The 18,179-nt window shown below is 39.2% G+C and overlaps 1 long non-coding RNA gene and 1 other non-coding gene across 3 annotated transcripts in view; both read left to right on the forward strand.

Annotated features, from left to right (window-relative positions):
- The window catches only part of LOC128597645 (uncharacterized), a 142,740-nt gene that overhangs the window by 39,580 nt on the left and 84,981 nt on the right, over window positions 1-18,179 (forward strand). The window contains exon 3 of one of the 2 annotated variants that reach the window (XR_008383310.1): window positions 2,376-2,460. This is a non-coding gene — a long non-coding RNA (uncharacterized LOC128597645). Of the gene's footprint in view, window positions 1-2,375; window positions 2,612-18,179 lie in introns of those variants that run through there. The other variant, XR_008383309.1, reaches the window with a different exon arrangement.
- LOC128597778 (U6 spliceosomal RNA) lies at window positions 9,087-9,193 on the forward strand. The gene has a single exon (XR_008383338.1). It is a non-coding gene; the product is annotated as a U6 spliceosomal RNA (small nuclear RNA).

The raw sequence follows: 18,179 nt of genomic DNA on the forward strand, positions 1-18,179 counted from the left end.
CCAGGATAAGGCAAGAAGGGTCTTGCATCCTTGAGGAGAGACAAATGAATGACCCGTGGTCAATCACTGAGGCTTGACAAGTGATTGTCAAGATGGTCCCTAATAATAGTTAAGAGAAGTGAGTACTTAGGCAGTGACTCTTGCTGGTTGGCTTGCAAAGGCATCAGAGAACAGTGCTGGGTCTCACTCATTATCTACCTTCTTGCCTGGCACAGGGATGGCTAATTCTAGGACCCAACTTTTTAGCCTTTTACCTATGGTTTTTAATTTGTATGATTTAAAGGGGGAAAGTCAATGAAATACTTTACATTTTAGAGAGTTCACAACCAAGAATAAAATATAAATAAAATTTTTTATATATTTTTTACAGAATAAAAATATAAGTAAGTTTAAAAGACAAAAATGCGTGATTGGTCGATTACTGTAGGTGCAGTGAAGAGTGCAGGAAAAGTAGGAAGAGCATTGTAGTAAAGTTACACAGCCTTGGGGTTAAATCCTGTCTCTGTCCCTTTTTGCTAGCTGGGTGGCCTCTAAGGAGGCACTTAAATCCTCTGAGACTAGGTTCCCTTGTGTGCAAAATGGAGATTATAATGCCTATTTGAGGATTAAATGAGTTAGACTTTATGCATAGATCTTACAGCATATTTTTTATGGTGAGAAAAATTTTTGAAGTTACATCAGAGAAAAGACAAATCCTTCGAATCTCTTGTTGGCTCTTTAAGAGATAGAACACGGTGCACAATGTATTTTATACTAAAACCAATGTACTAATGATTCATTTCTATATAGCCAAAGCATATTCATAAGTTCCCTTTTTCTGGTCAGTCTTAGAGACTAGTCTAATTAAGAATTTTTGGTGTGTGTGGTTAACAAAACAAAAGTATCCAAGAAAAGAGGGCAATTTAGAAGGGTCATTTCATTTCTGAAGGTATCTATGTGGGTCATTCCAAAAGTTTTGAGATACACAAAAATCAAGAAATATAAAATATGAACAGATAGAAATATAGGAAGCCCCCTCCACACCCCCAGCAACACTGATAAGCTGAGCAAGTTGAAACTTACATAGGGAATCAGAAAGAATGCTGTCAACTGTGTTTCTTGGAGGTCAAGTAATGCACCACAACATAGTCCATCTCAAAATTTTCATGGTAACCCACAGATACCCCACATAGACATTCTTATGGAAAAATTATCCAAACTGGACCCAGGGGATTTACTTAAACCCTTACATGGCACACTATGTGCCAGGCATCTGTGTAAAATGCTTTACAAATATGAAGCCATTTAATCCTCCTAACAAACTTAAACTGTAAACAGGTAGGAAATTACCTATTATTATTACCATTTTGCAGATTAGAGAACTGAAGAGCTAAGAAGTAAATTGGATAAGACTACACAGCAAGGGAGTGGCAAAACTTGGTTTCATACCCAGGAAGTCTGGTTCCAGAGTCCTTGATCTTAACTGTCAGGCTGTGCTTCTTTCTCCACATTAGCACTTGTCTGTGTGCAGGATTTGCTTCTTAGTCTGTGAGACTCTGAGTGTGCCTTGTTTCTGTAATGCTTTCTAGGTGTTGATCCGTACCTGAGCCACCAAAGGAGACATGCAATATCAGAAATTCAGTTCACTAGCTTCACATAAAGAACATTATATTTTATCCCAGGAAAATGAGGGAGGGGTGTATAAATTGCCTAAAAGTAATGTTAATATGACAATGCTAGTCCCAGGTACCTAAAGAATATGGTATTCTGTCCCATACAACTGTCAAAAATATGTCTGTGCATGTTTTATAGTTCTTGATTTTTGTTCATGAGACATTCAGTTGCATATGAGTCTGTAGCATAAGCATGATCTTAAAATCATGATCTTCTTATTGACCTATTCATAGAGAATCTGAGAATCATTTTGGAAGGTAAGATGCTTGATTGTGTTTCCTTGTTTCCACATCTATCCCCAGTCGTCTCTAATTAGGGTTAGAGCCCTTTAGTAACTGCAAGTTTACTGTAAATGCCAATCCATATCAGTCCTAAAGTGGCTCAGGAATTCCTTTTTAGAAAATTTCACCACAGCTTTATTGAGATATAGTTCACACATTCTTTTAAAGCATATAATCCAGTGGTTTCTTGTATATTCATAGAGTTAGGCAGCACATGAGGTTCACAATGCTAACTCAAAATATGGCACCTTGGTATTCTGAGTATTTTAAGCTGAAGGAAATTGGGCAAACTACACAAGGAAAAGGTTTCTCTGACCTTCTCCTGCCCCTATCTCCCCAGAAGCAGGCCTTAGAACTAGAATTCTCCTTGCTCTTCTTCTCTGAAGAAGACCATAAAATCTAAAAAGTCACTGTCTGATCTCCCTTTCTTCTCCTTTATAGGACTTCTGGTGACAGGTGTCCTGCTCTATACCCAGAGGGAAAGACGGTAACACAGACACAGCAAGAAGAATCTGGACTAATGAGCGTAAGTTCCCCCAGTTCATCAGTTTTAGATCACACCTTTTAATCCTCTCATCATACTGCTACGTGGATGTCCACTCTTTGTCAGACCCATGCATCGCAATACAGTTTTCCCTGTTTCTTGGGATCTTCGTTTCTGAAGATTCCATGTCACCCAAAACTTATTAAATAAATATGTATGCTTTTTTTCTTGTTAATCTGTCTTTTATTATAGGAGTCTCTACCATGAACCTAGTGAAAGATGAGGAAAGTCATCTTTTCTCTCCTATACAATTGTCACCATTTCCTAATTTCAGGATATTTCATCAATCCAAAAGAAACCCACTAACAATTAATTCCTCTGCTTCACTCTCTCCAGCCCCTAAAAAACACTAACTTGTTTTCTGTCTCTGTGAATCTGCCTATTTCTGACATTTCATATGAGTGGAATCATACATCATGTGCTCTTTTGTGAATGGCTTTTTAGCATAATGTTTGCAAGGTTCATCCGTGTTATAATTTATGTCAGCATTTCATTTCTTTTTAAGGATGAATAATTTTTCATTATACACATAAACTACTTTTTGTTTATACCGTCATCAAATGTACCAAATGTACCTTCATTTGGGTGTTTGTTCCTCTCCTATTTTTGGAAACATTTGTGAAGGATCGGTGTTAATTCTTTAAACATTTGGAATAATTCTCCAGGGATGGTAGGCTCTTGCATTCTTTAGACCTCTGAAACTTGGAGGATAATTAGAGATGCAAATTCTCAAGCCACACCCCAGATCTATTAAATGAAAATCTTGGAAAGTAGGTGAGGCTATGTGTTTTTAACAAGCTCTCCAGATGATAACTGTAATGCAGGCTAAAGTTCGAGAAACACTATTTTAGACAACTTTCAATATTCTGCTTTCCATCAGATTGTGATAGTTTTGGTAGCTTCTTCCTTCCTGATTTTTTTAGGTCAAGTCCCTTTGTCATCTGTTCAACCTTCAAGTGATTGAAAACAGATATGCTAATACGCCTGAATACTATCTTCTTCATAAACATCACTCTTTTATTTGGCAAAGCACAGGGAGGGGTCATATGGCATTGAACAGGACAGAAATCTTCTGTTTTGTTCCATGATGCATCTCAAACTCTTAGACTAATACCTGGCACATAGTATGTGTTTAATAAATATTTATGGGATGGATGAATAAATATCATTGGCAAATTAAATTAATACAGTCCACTGTATCAGTTAACACTCTAGCTGAGAATTTCAGAACCCGCTGTGCTAGCATAAACAAAAAATATGAAGTTGATTAAATGGACACACAGATGTCTTATAGAACCAAGAGACTTTATTCAGGGAATAAATTGTGAGTAGAAACCATGAAGTCTCTCTCTCTGCCTCTCTTTTCTTGCTTTTGTGAATCTTTCCTCTCTAGTTTCCACAGAATTAGCCAGTTTCCTTAAGTTCAAAGCGTAACAACGTTCTCAAAAATATCAAGAGTGCCTGTTATAATAAGATTCACCATTGAAGAATTCAGTCAGGTTAACAAGAGTAGCTTAGGCTTAATTCCCAATTCCCACAGGTAAGTAAGGAGTCTGGTATGCACAGATTAGATTAGTAGGCTCCCCTTTAATTAGCTTTGGATTTGGCCAAAGGTCTGGGCTCTTAATGTTTGAACATGGCTGCCCCCAGTCATTTGTAACCATGTGCATGGGGGAAGGTAGTGTTGAATTAGAAGATGTTGTATAAAAAATAGAGGGATATTGAACACACAAAATGACAGCTATTGTATACCTTGGTTAATTAAACATTTTTGAGAAGCCTACTCTACTCAATGGTCTGAGTTGAGCTTTAGGTAATATAAAGAAATAGGATTTAATCCTTGCTCTAAGGAGAGACAGAGTTTAGTTAAAAAGTCAAGAATTAAAAAAAAAAAGTCAAGAACTAAGCAACTTAATCTACCATCCAAGTAGTGCATTCCAAGTGTCAGTGAGCAGAAGAACAGGTGTTCTATGATCCATCTCTTTAATACTAAAAGCAACACCCATAAGGCATGCATTAATATACCACCCCCCACTATGGGGAAGTGATGAGTAAAAACCTTATCTGCTCCACCACGAAGTGCTCTCTCCCTTTACTAGAAAACTTGGCACAGTTTTATCTCAGCTCTTGTTATCCACTACGCAGCTTCTGAGCAATAAGTGTTTATATTTTATAAATATTGTTATTCTTAGTTCAACTAAACAACCACTTTTGAAAACACATTTGACAGCTGTGCAGGACCTTCTGGTTTGTATTACATGTGCTAACTCTATTCCTCATTTTGTTTTATTTCCATTTACTTGTTACTTCACTGAATTTCCAAGATATTTAGATTTTTATACCCTAGTATTGGCATATCTATTTCCATATATTATAAAATATTTTTCCATAAGTTATTTCAAGTTCACTTTTAAGTTCATAAGAGGTTGGGCCAATGGAGGCTTTATAACCACATTTTGCTTTTCTTCGCTGTGAATCTTTACCATCTATATTTGGACAGGGTGGGGAATGGCAAATTAATTGAGCTTAAGTTACTAGAAACAACTTGGCTAACAGAATCCCACTTTTTCCAACTGAAAAAGTTCCTATCTAAATTAACTTTTTGTGGCATGCTAGTCAATGTAAATGTTATTTACTAATCTGGGTAGTTACTCAAATACTAGGGTCCTTAGGCTGGCACAGACATAAAATAATTACATCTCTGTAATTTTTTAGGGTAACCATTCAGCAAATCAGAATGTTGCTTTGGAAATAATAGAGTTTGGAAACTGTGAGGAATGCTTTCTTTGTGTTGATATTTTCTACAGAAAAAGCTGATAGCTCAGCTGTCAAGAGCATCTGTTGTCCGGTTAGCTCAGTTAATGACAGCATGGTGCTGATGACACAAGGTCATGTGCTTAATCCCCTAGTGGGCTCCTTGATTCTGTTTCTGTGCCATGGCTGAAGGCTTCACTCCTTCATGTCTGCCTCAAACGTGCTGGCTGTTCCCTGTATGGGAGCCATGGGAGGGACTCTGTAAGGGCTACTGCTTAACAGCATCTCTTGGCCAAACTCTTCCAAAGAATATCCTTTGGAGGGTGCAGAATGCCAAGGTTATCACTTAACAACCACAAATGGACCAGTTCATTTCTCCCTCCCTTTCTATTTCTCCTCCCACCCCTTTGATAAACCAGGTACCTGTTTCTCCACAAAATGTACCACATTGGCCTCAGAAAACCTGGATGAGACTGTAAATGTTGCTGTATCTCTGTAGTCCAACTCTAATGCTCCAGAAGTAACTCAAAGCACAGACTGTCTTTGTGATGGGTCAGTTGCCTTCTTTACATGCAGAGAGGACAGTGCTTTCATTAAAGTGGGGCACCCAGAATGCGCCTGGTTCTTTAGTTGGATATATGCACTCTGGGATCATCAATCAATTCTCATTTGATTCCACAAAGCCCCTCTCCTGAAAAACATCCAGGCCTCTCAAACCAATATGACTCATGGGACACTTCTGATTAATACCAATCAGGTTAATGGCTTAGCTATAGTTAATGGTGCCTCCTCTGTAGCTGCAACAATAAGAGTTAGTAACAAATCCCCCACTCATTTTTGCAAATCAGAGGAAAGAGTCTAAGGGCCTGACAAGCTCTAATCTTTATGATTTAATGGAATCGTGTTAGAGCCCAGAGGCTGTAGAGATTGAGAAACTGAAAAAAATTCTCTGTCACATCCCTGGCTTTAAAGATCTGAGCTCTTTCTAATACTCTGTCAACAACTCACTGTCACTGGGGCTTTACGGGATAGGACAGCCCTGGTGACAAACCATCCAGAAAAAAGACACAAGAGCAAGTGCTTCATTAGCGCTGCTAACACACACGAGGCTTAATCTCTATGGAGGGGGACAAAAAAATTACCAGTCTTCTTATCATAATGAGCTGGAAAGCGTGTCTTAAAGGCAATGGGAATGATTTATTTTGTCCTTGCTGGTGACCTTTACCGATTCAATGTCACAGACACTTCAAATGTGAAGCATTTGACATTGGGCAGTCTCTAGGACAAGGAAGAAATTGGGGTTTTCTGCAGCTAACTACAATGTGTGTCAAACTACCAAATGTCAGGCATTAGCACAACCTGAAATGGGCTCCTGTGAAGTCATGAAATACTTTGCATCGGGAGGTTGTTGTAAGTCACGCAGGTTTGCTTCAGGAAGGTTAGGATTGGGGTGGAGGACGAGGAAACCCAGCATGAGATGGAGTCAACTCCAAGCTAGAGCACAGTTTGGGGGGAGGCAACAGTGAGGGAAGGAGGAGAGGGGAGTTGGGGGAGGGGAGTGGTCAAGTCAGATTGTATTTTAGCTGCAGTTACCATCTGCATTCTAGGGACTCCACATTGGACTCATGGCTAGTGGACCACAGTGATAGTGGCCAGGACGTGGGGAGAGTGTTAGGGAAAATTCTCAGTTTTCAGCTAGGAGAAAGAGAAACAAAGTTTAGCAGGGGAGGAGATGAACAAAAGCTAAGCAGGATGTAAAATGGTGGGCCAAAGAATCTGAGATTCTTATAAGGAAATCAGAGCACTGAAATTTGTCAGGAGAATACATCTGGAGTTGGGAGAACAGGGGCTTAGCTCCTGGAGTGCAGGATCTGTGGCAATAAGGCTCATTAGACACCCAACCTGTGTGTGGAGTTGGAGGCTGGGCTCAGCAGCAGCAGGCCAGAGCCAGCCGGGACAGAATGGAAGGCAGAGAAACTCAGCATGGGACTGAAGGAGCAGCGGAGGATGGCACTGCAAAAGCTGTCCGGCAGGCTGCCTGGGTTTATTTCCTTTTCTTTAATGTAAATGTCTAGTTCTTTGATGTAGAATGTAACCTCGACTTATTTTAGTGTATCTCACAATAACTAGCATCACTCTGAAAACAACACACATACTTGATTAAATCTCATTGGTTTTTCGATCTTATTTCAATTTTGAAAAATTTCTTTTGGGGATGTGTGTGAATTTTCTGGAAAATTTTTCTGGAATGGATGGGCTCAGAGTTAAATGGTTGTCAATGGGTCTCAAAAGAGCATACAAAGAAGATTTTGGAGGAAATCCTCTTAGAAAGGATGCTGAAGGTGAAGGATCAGCAGCAGGTTTAGGGATCATGTTTTTACTGCCACTTCAGGAGGAATTCCTTCTGTGCCTACTTTTCAAGTGACAACTGGCAGATGTAGTCTGAACAGCCATCCTGAAAACTGAAGCCGATACACCAGATGGAAGCTCGTCAGTATCCTGGATAGGCAGTTATAAATGGAGGTCTGTTTGGTGCATTTTCCATTTGGCTGGATTTGGTCACGTCGAATATCTAACTCCATGTTCTGCACATTCCAGTTGCATAACAGCAACAGCCTCGGTAACTCTGCTAATGCAGGAAGGAAAGAGTGTATAGATTAAAATTATCTTTTCTTAGCTAGTCCAGCACTCACACATCCACATGTCCAATAACAGATTCAAAACACTACTGGTACTGGAGCCACCAGCTACAAGCGACTATTTAAATTTAAACTGAGTTAAAGTAAATGGCATTAAGAATTCAGTTTCCCATTCTCACTGGCCACAGGTGACTAGTAGTTGCCATGATGGATGGTACAGAATGATGTATTTCCTTTATCATAGAACATGCCCTTGGATAGAGTTGGATTAGACCGAGTGTCCCTCATATTTGTAGGCCAGCACTTAGCTCCCAAGAGCAGATTGTTAACTGCCTAATTCAGCCCTGCTTCACTGGAATGTGCACTCTGAGCTCTAATGACTTTCCTTACACCCTTTAGTTTGGGTGGAGCAGGGGCTCCACCCTACACCTTAGACACTCTGAAACACAGTTTTCCTTTCCAGGGTCTCTCTGTCAAGGTAAAGGAATACCTCTAAATTTGGAGTTTAAAATGACTTTCCTTTTCATCTCTCCCTTCTTCTCCTTCATTCTCTCTCTTTCTTTCTCTCTCTTTCTTCTTTGGTTTGTCTGGCCTAGGGCAGGGTGTCTTTGAACTGTTACTGAGCTCTAAAGGAGTACTATGGAATGTGATTATTCTGTTTGCTGCCAACAAAGTCAGTGGGCTGCAGTGGTGGGAGAGGTGGGAACATTTGCTTTGCATGTCTGAGTCTGTCATCTAGAGAGGAAAAGGAAGAAAATGGAAAGGCATCAGGATAGTTGAGCCAAGGGTTAATTCATTTGGTAATGAATTTGTCATTCATTCCTTAGTCAACAAAAAGGAAAGAGCAATGTGAAGGAACCCAACATTTATTAAGCTCCGCAATGTGCCAGGTGTCTCACAGCAACCATCTGAAGTAGATTTCATTTTTCCGTACTTTAGAAAAAATCAGGAATTGAGATCCAAAAAAATAAATGCCACACTTCTACTAAGAAGTAGAGCTGATATTTTATAACTAGCCCTCTTCAAGCACATACACTCTTTCTATTTAATATTATTGCAGAGGACCTTGGGAAATGTGAGTGGGAAGGAGATTTAAGCTGCATAATAAAGGATGGTGCTCAACAGAGAGTCACCTGAATACGGCACACCATTCCTATGCACTATTATAAGACCAAGGAACAGAGTTCTTGTACCTGCTTAAAGAACATTGGTAGGGTGCTCGCTTCGGCAGCACATATACTAAAATTGGAACGATACAGAGAAGATTAGCATGGCCCCTGCGCAAGGATGACACGCAAATTCGTGAAGCGTTCCATATTTTTTGGACATTAAAGGTCGATTGATGCAAAAAAAAAGAACATTGGTAGGTATAGGCTCTGCTAGCCGGTTGGCCACTCTGGCAAGTGTCATTTGGGCAAAAAAAGAAAAGGAGATCATCTTTTCCTTTTGTGAGATACAGTTTGTTGTAAAATAGTTTTTGTGTTGCCTTGTTGATAGCTACAGTTCAGGTTCATCCAGGACAAGGTCCCAGGGAGCTGGCAATTCTAGCACAGGACGCCACCTTCATTCTTATTAGTTTATCCATATTTAGGGCATGGATAGTGGCATAGTGTGGTCTTTGATAGAGTTAGTTTTCGAGGTTCCTGGTTGTGGGATACCCCCGCAAGGTGAAAATCAAGGTTTCTTCATATCACAGGCATTTCTGACACAACATTTATATCTCTAGGCAGTTTAGTAATTTTCAAAGTCATTTACATGCATTTCACATGATGTTCACTAATATCCTGCAAGCAGATATAATCATTCCCTTTCTACAGATGGATAAAAGAAAATACAGGATAATTAAGGGATACAGAATTATTAAGGGAGCTCTGCAAGTTTACAATGCTGTCGGTCAAGGCTTCTGGTTTCTGAAACTTTACTCATTTCTTTCCAAGAAGAATAGGAAATAAAGAAAAATAAATAAACTCAAAATCCCGACCTTCTGTTGTCCGCCACCTTTGTCCTTTTTTTTCTTCTTTTATATTTCTTCACCTTGCTTTGGATATCTCTGGGTCTCAAGCTGCAGAAGTTATTGGTCAAGGATGGAAGATCTTGTTATAAGGCGACTTCAGAGTCACCAGTGTCAGGAAATAAAAAAGACACAGAACATGGAAACCAATATCCTGCCCCAAAGCATTAAGAATTTGGGCAGAAATCTTCACAAAACTGTTAGGAATATGTAAAACAAGCAAATCAGTTTGATAATCCATCTAAAGAGAGGCAAACTAGCTATTTAATTGATTTATAATTTCTGACCAAATTCAAAGTTCATCATGGTATCAGGTTTCAACTGCACAAGTTAATCAAAGAGCAAAAGTGGAATGTTACTGGGTTGATCATAAAAATAATATTTTACCATAAACCATCCTGTAAAAGCCACATTCTCTTCCATAGCTGGGTTAACGAAGGCCCATTTGGGGAATGGTATTTGACCTTATTATCCCTATTTATTAACTCACAAAGCCAACAGATGACAGCATTTGACACTTAAATGCAAGCTAGAACTATTGAGATTTATTAATAATAATTAGTATTTTGAATAAAAGATTCATTCATCCAGCAAATATTTAATGAATTTCTATTATGTATTATATATCCTCTGCCTGGTTGCCCGATTGACTGATTCACAAAAATAAAGCCACGCAGAATAATCTAAGTGGAGAAATGAACATTTCCTTTCTCCTCAATGTGGATTATCCAGATAACTGCTTCAACACTTTACTCCATGGCTCCTTACTGATAAAACTTTAATTATATGTTAAGGCCACAGGTGTAAGAAAATGCAAACTAAAGCTATACTCTCCCTAGATGTCCCCCAAGAGGAAAACTCCTGCAAACTAGAAAGAAATGAAGAATCATTTTGCATCAAGAAATTTGCCTTCAGAGGAGCAGAACTGGTGGGAAGCCCTTTTACAAAATTTTCCAGGACATCACTAGATCCATTAATTATCTAATCCTCATATGCCTTATTAGTCTTCTTAGAACCTTTCATATGCCTCTAATTCCCATATCTTAAAGGCCTTAGGATTGGGGCTAAAGTCCTTTAGTCCCAATTAGGCCCATGTGCGGTATATTGTGCTGCAAATCTCTGTAGCATATTTACATTAATTATGAACATTAATTATAAGAGAGCCCTGGGACCTTAATCCTCATTCCAAAGTCATGAATGGAGCTAAGCAGAGTTTACAACACAGGAAGCACAGCAAGGCAAATCCAGATTATATGGAGTCAAGAAAGAAACAGAAAGAAATAGGTATAGAAATAAGCTGAGGGCACGGATGACTAAGGAAGGAAGAGGTCTGAGTGTGCACACACACACACACACACACACAGAGGTCCATGTCCACTTCCGCTTGCATGCATGGGGCCTGAGGGCAGAGCTGATCCAGCCAACAGTCCCTGAAATCTTTCTTCCATAAAGTCAGAACTGGTTTAGGAAACCAACATGAGTCTGCAGGTGGGTGTCAAACAACTTGAGCTGTAAGGAGAACAGTGCTTATGGCTGGGACCAAGGGAAGAGCTGTATTAGGAAATAATCAAACTATAAAGATATTTTAAAATCATATTCATTCATTCATTCATTCCATGAATGATCACTGTGGACTAAGTTCTATACTGAGTAACAGTATCTGACAGTACTGCGAGTTTCTAACAATTCGGATGCTATTCTAAGCACTTTCCATGCATTCCATTTCTACTTTGACTCTCATAACATGAAAGTAATATTATTATCCTCATTTTACAGATGAGGAAACTGCAGCATTTAATATAAAAATGAAATTTAATATATAGCTTACCCAAGAACACAGTAAGCAATTGCCTAAGTATCTCTGAAATTCAGGTTTTACATCCCAAAAGTCAGTATCCAGAGTCCACATGAGTAAGCACCATGTTATTCTGCCTCATTCAGCTATTAAAGAGTAAGTGGAGCATAATCTCAGCTATAAAGGTATTGATAGCCTAAAAAATATAGACATATGAATAATTACACAATAGGAGCATAGTACAGATATTTGGATGACACTGCATCTTGAAGGAGCTCACAAACTTTCACCCCCAAATATGACTCCCTAACCTAAAGAGTATTTTGAATTAAAGGCTATTAGAGATAAACAGGTGTTGGAAGGGGCTTTCCCTCTTTCTTCATAAAAAAACCAGACCCAGAAAAGACAACCAACTTCCCTTCCCCTTTCTGCTATCTCAATATAGTATGGGAAAGAAGATCTAAGAGGCAACCAGATCTGGCCCAAATCATTTTAAACTATACTTGTCTCTCACGTGAATTTAATTTCCAAAGAGAATCATTTGTAAGTCGATCTCTTTCCCCCATCCATCTGTCCTCCCAAGTATCTACTCATTTTCCCTAGCAATCATTTATTACCCCTAAACAGAATCACCTATATTTCTTATCTCCTTCTCTCTCAAATGAGAGTATAGAAATTTCTGGAGCCCACTGGATTTTTGGGTAATCACTCTGTGGTTCTCTCCCTGCACATGATAAACAAATCTCTTCCTTTTATTAATCTGTCTTATTGTGAGTTGATCTTTCAGCAAACCTCCCCAGGGTGAAGGTTTCCTCTCACCCCCACAATCCTGTTTCTTCATGTCTAATCAAGGGTTTTGCTTTTTCTTTCCTCTTCATGATTAAGCTTTCTTTCTCTACTGGTGTTCTCATTAGCCTACACATACGGGGTCTGACAATTAAGTTTGTGAACTTGCCACCATGCGGTTACGTTGGCAACACTGTATGAACAGTTCAATAAGGCTTCATAACCTTGGTGTATTAGTGTCTGCCAGCTGTGTTTATGTCAACATGTGGCAGTGCCTTGGTTCATTATTGTTGCTGCATATTTTTGTGTGCCATTGTGAGAATGTTGGAGTTTGAATTAGAGCAAGGAAAAAATATTAGAGCAAGTTTCTCATTAAACTTGGCAAGAGTAGAAATGAAATCAGGGACACGTTAGTCCAATTTTATGGGGATAATGCATTGAAGAAAATAACAGCTACAAACAGATGAAATGTTTTCCTATTAGTGTTAGTATTATTTGACATTAATATGAGGACATATACGATTAGGTTATATTGTTTGTATTTGTTAGGAAAAGTCTGAGTTGTATTTGAATCCTTTTCCCAGGAAGTGTACCATATGCCTCTGCATTGTACCTGTAAGATGGGAACTTACTGAGCCCCTCCCTCCCCCCTTCTTGATTAAATATTTTTCTGAGGGGTGAGAAAGCATCACTAATGAAGAGAGGGCAGTTTGGCCAGAAACGAGCGTAACTGACAACCACATTGCAAAAATTCATCAAATCATGTGTCAAAATTTTCAGCTGACTGTGAGAAGCACAGCAGACCAAGTAAACATTAACAGAGAGAGAGTTAGGAAAATCTTAACTGAAAATCTTGGCATGAGAAACATGTGTGCAAAAATGGTTCCAAAGGAACTCACCAATGAACAAAGCAAAGAGTTCACACAACACTGTCCCTGGGAGAGATTTTAGCTGGTAAGTAACTATATTGTAACACCCTCCCTTCTCACGTGATCTGCTGCCTGATGACTTTTTCTTTTACCAAAGATAAAGGAAATATTGAAAGGAAGACATTTTGATGACATTCAGGACATTGACTGTAATATGACAGCAGTTCTTATGGCCATTGCAGAAAGAGTTCCAAAATTGTTTTGAAGGGTGGACAAGGTGCTGGCACCTGTGCATAGTTTACCAAGAGGAGTCCATTGCAGATGACCACAGTGATATTCAGCAGTGAGGGGCCTCGCACTTTTTCAAATATGAGTTTGTGAACTTCACTGTGAGCCCTTGTATACTATAAACTCTCCCTATATAAAAAACCTCTTTAATCTCTTGTTTCTTCTAGCTATTTTCCTAGTTTTTCTACTTCCTCTTATAAAAACAAAACAAAATTTAAAAATAAAAAATGTAAAAGCAAACAACAGCCTTGGAAGAGTTTCCTTTACTGTCTCACCTCCCATTCTCTCTTACTCCCAATTCAATCAGGTTATTTTCTCTGCCACGCCTAAGAAACAGCACTTGTTAAGGACACCAGTAATTACTATGTTTCTAATTCCAGTGATCCATTCTTAGTCTTCCTCTGCACTTTCTCTGCAGCATTTGGTACAGCAAACCTCTCCTTTCTTGTTAAAATAGTTTCTTTATTGACTTGGCATAAACTGTACTCCACTCATCTCCCTCCTAACTCTTCCTCTACTGTACTCTTCTTTCCTGATGTGTCCCAGAATTCAGACCTCAGATCACTTCTCCACTCTGTCGATGCTTTTAGCATTTGACCTCAACTTTTCTGATGATGGAAATAATTGCCAACATTTTTTACCAAATCTTAGACACAAATAATTTCACCTTTATACATCTCTAAATCAGGGTGCATCCTAAAATACATGTCACCCAGGCTGGGGTCTTGATTTAGCCTTATCTCCTGCACTGTGAGAATTTCATCATTGTTATTAATATTACCTTAACTTCAATAGAAATTTGTAGATTGATAATACTACACAAGTTGATTTTAATGGTGTTTATTTTAATACTGTGATTTGGCATTAAAAGATTATTACTATGTACACAGGAAAACATGGAAACAAAGCAATATGAAGGAATATGGAATGATAAAACTTCCATGTTTTTCTTTCCAAGCAACAGGCAAATATTTTAGGAAGCCTAAGAGAGTAGGATGCCGTCAAGAGAAGCTCTTTTATATTTTGTGACTGAGATATGTACAGAAGGATTACCTGTTACATGCTTATTAATGTAAGTAGAGGCAGGGAAATTTGTCAAATATGTTAGAAAAAATAATTATAGCAACTTAGAGGTATGCCCAATTAAGGCATCATGAAAAATCATTATTAAGGAAATATGTAATTGTTTATTTGGTAATTAGGGTCTATCTTATAGTCAATGGTGATTTGGATTTGATAAAATATGGTATATACTAATTATTCTCATGTTTAAAATATCCAAAATTAACTTCTCCTTGTGCTTTGGATATATATATTTAGTATGCATCTTAAAATTACGCTGTCCAGAGAGCACTCTGCCTTTCTTATTCTCAATCCCTACCAACTCTCTCGCAATATTTAAAAAGTGCACCACCATTCAGAAGTTGCTGGGTCGGACATCTAAAAGTTATCCTGATTCTGCTCTCTCTGTTTCATTCCATATCCAGTCCATCCAAAGTCCTGTGCAGTTCACCTCTACACCGTATCTCACATCCTCCAACTTTGCATTAATTCTACTCCTACCACCCAGGTTTGAGCCATCAGCACTTGCTGCTTCTACTGTGTCTCCTCACATACTGCCGCACCCCCGGCATCTAGCCGTGGTGAGGTGGCGCTGTCCGCGTTGTAAAACACGTGGTTAGGTGGTCTGTGCTCCCCGGAGCGATACCCCCAGCCCCCCTGGTATGCGACAGCAGCGCAGAAGTTGCCTAGCATACTTTTTGATGAACGTAATGACTCACGAGGTGCGGCATAGAAGCCTAAGAAACCTTTACCCTGAAACCTGTTTGTTGAGTTGTATGCCTGATTGTTACCTGATTGTTTTAAGAAACCAAGAATAAACATAATGACTTACTGATCCATAATCACACATAGCCGATGGAGACTCAATGTCTCCAGGGGAACGATGCAGGAGCACGCTCCCACCATAAATGTCAGTGAATTGAGACAATGCATTGAGACAATGCAGGAACAGCAAACAAGATGCTCCATCTAGATATGTACTTACACCACCCACAGCCACCCACGACTTAAAACTTTCCACATACCTTTACATTTCATATATTTCCTAGTACTATAATCACTTACATAATTTACACATATATGAAATCTTTTAATCACATTAGAAGTAAATAATTTATGAATTATTACTAATACTAGTAGTTATAAAGAAAGAATTTTCACGTTTTAAAACTCTAACCTTTAAAGCATTTACTTAGATAAGGGGAAGTGAAAGACACAACTGATAACCAGCAGCCTTTGTTCCCCCTCGCGGGCAAAACCCCTTGCGGACAGGATATTGTTTAAGTGAGATGGTCAAATACTCACATCTACAAGGTTAGATATTAACTTGTAAAGCTCAGCAAGTTGTAAAAATACCTTTTGTAATTTGTAATGCTTTGTCAAAAATGTATAAAAACCAATCTTAAAATTCAGTAAAGTACAGCTGCTTTCTTCATCACTCGTGGTGTGTGGCAGTTTGTCATTCCATCCTGCGTCGACCTTTCAATCAACCTGTGCCGTTCACCCTGAGCACCCTCAAACTGAGGCCCATCGACTGGCGGTCCGCGACAGCTGGCGCCCTCGAACAGGGACCTGAAGGACAGGTGATCTTTCTTTTTCTTTCTTTCCTCTCTTTTCAGGTTGAAGGCGACTCTCACCAGGGAGCTGCAGTCCCGCTGGTAAAGGCTGACCGGTTAAGTGTGAGTAATCAACAGGTACCATGAGGCACGCATTGATCAAAGAGGAACGTATATTCAGTGTCATGTTACAGCATTTGTTAGTTAAAAATGGGTTCAATGTGTCCCTCAAACGGTTGGAGGAGCTTATACATTTTCTTATTAAGCAAGGTGCGGAGGAGCCGTACCAAGACTTTATTTCAAGGCTGGAAGAAGCCATTAACAGAATGCTCCCCCCGTCTGAGGGCACATCACTGTTGCTCAAACAGTTAGAAGCATGCATGGATGCCTCACCAGCTATAGCCCAGGGTATGGCTTATGCTGCAGCAATGCAAGGGCAGAAATTTAGCTCATATGTGAAAAACTCCTTCAATAAAGGAGGCAAGGGGCCAACAGCTCCTACTAACACTTGCTACAATTGTGGCAAGCCAGGACATATGCAGAAGGACTGTAAACAGTCCCATGCCAATAAGCTGAGGGGGGAACCACCCGGCTTATGCCCTCGCTGTAAGAAGGACAGACATTGGAGAAATGAATGCAACTCAAAATTTCATAAGGATGGAACCCCCTTGAATGACAAGGGTGACACTGATCCTGAGGATCAGGACGTACGGAGATCAAAAAACTAGTAAAAGGGGCATTCTCCCAGCCCAGGCCCCAAGGGAGAGCAGGCTGTAGCTTGTAAAACACAGCCCTCATCTACTTTAAATCCTCAAGCCCCTGAATTTACTATTCATGACCTTTCACGGGGCACGCCTGAGAGTGCAGGTTTAAATTTAGCAAGTGAAAAGAATGTCTTATTATCCAAATGGGACGGTGTTACTTTAATCCCCACTGCAGTAAAAGGGCAACTCTTGCCGGGGACAGTTGAAATTATAATTGGTAAAAGTTCAAATTATACTAAAAACTTTGAAGTTATTCCAGGAGTAGTTAACTCAGATTCAGAAAAGACAACGCAGAAGAAGACGCCAGCGGCTGCTGCAAGATCTCACCCGCCGCTTAGAGAAAATGAAAGTACACTCGCCGATAGCAAACAAAACCACCGGCACCGGGCACATTTCCACTGACTCCAAGACGGCTGAAAAGACCCAGCGGGGAAGGAAGCTGAGGGCCCCCCTGCCCTTCGTGGGGTGGGCCTGCCTCCCAAGTGTTACAGCCCCCAGACAGCAGCACTGACGAAATCCCAAGGGTGAGGTTTAGAACCTTTATTATTGGCTCTTTGCCACTAGTAATTTATATAAATAAGAAAAATATTTTTACAAACTGAATCTTTGTCAACGGATAAAATTCTTGTCTTTTAAACCTTCTAATTATCAGTTTAGCTGAGTGAATAAGTAACTTCATGGTAAACTGGAATCCTGTTTGGTGGAAAGTAAGTTTTTGAGAGTAAGAGAAATTAAACAGAAAGGAGAATGGCATTGTATAAAGAAAGAATCTTGTGTGATAAATTTTGTCCTGAAACAGAATAGTTATGTAAGAAAGTAAAAGGCAGAACAAAAGTTCAAGAAAGTTTAGAATGTTTGTAGATGGTCTGTGCAAGTTAAATAAAACTCATAAAAGAGAATTTGTGAAAGAATTTACATGTGATCCAGTTGACTATGTATTTCCTTTAAAATCTTTTAACTTGTAAAAATAACCAATTGTATTACTTCTTCTGATATATTTCATGTAAATAATAGATTGCTGAATGTTATGTTAATTGTAAAAAAACCTTCATATGTAATGTTACCTGTAGATCTGTAAGACAATCCATAGTATGATAATTCTGCTCTCCAAGTTTTACAAACAGTTAATGAATTAATCAGGCCTAAAAAATTTGTAGCAACATTAATTTTAGGCATT

The sequence above is a fragment of the Nycticebus coucang genome, chromosome 10 (genome assembly GCF_027406575.1).
Source record: "Nycticebus coucang isolate mNycCou1 chromosome 10, mNycCou1.pri, whole genome shotgun sequence".
Classification (NCBI taxonomy): Eukaryota; Metazoa; Chordata; class Mammalia; order Primates; family Lorisidae; genus Nycticebus; species Nycticebus coucang.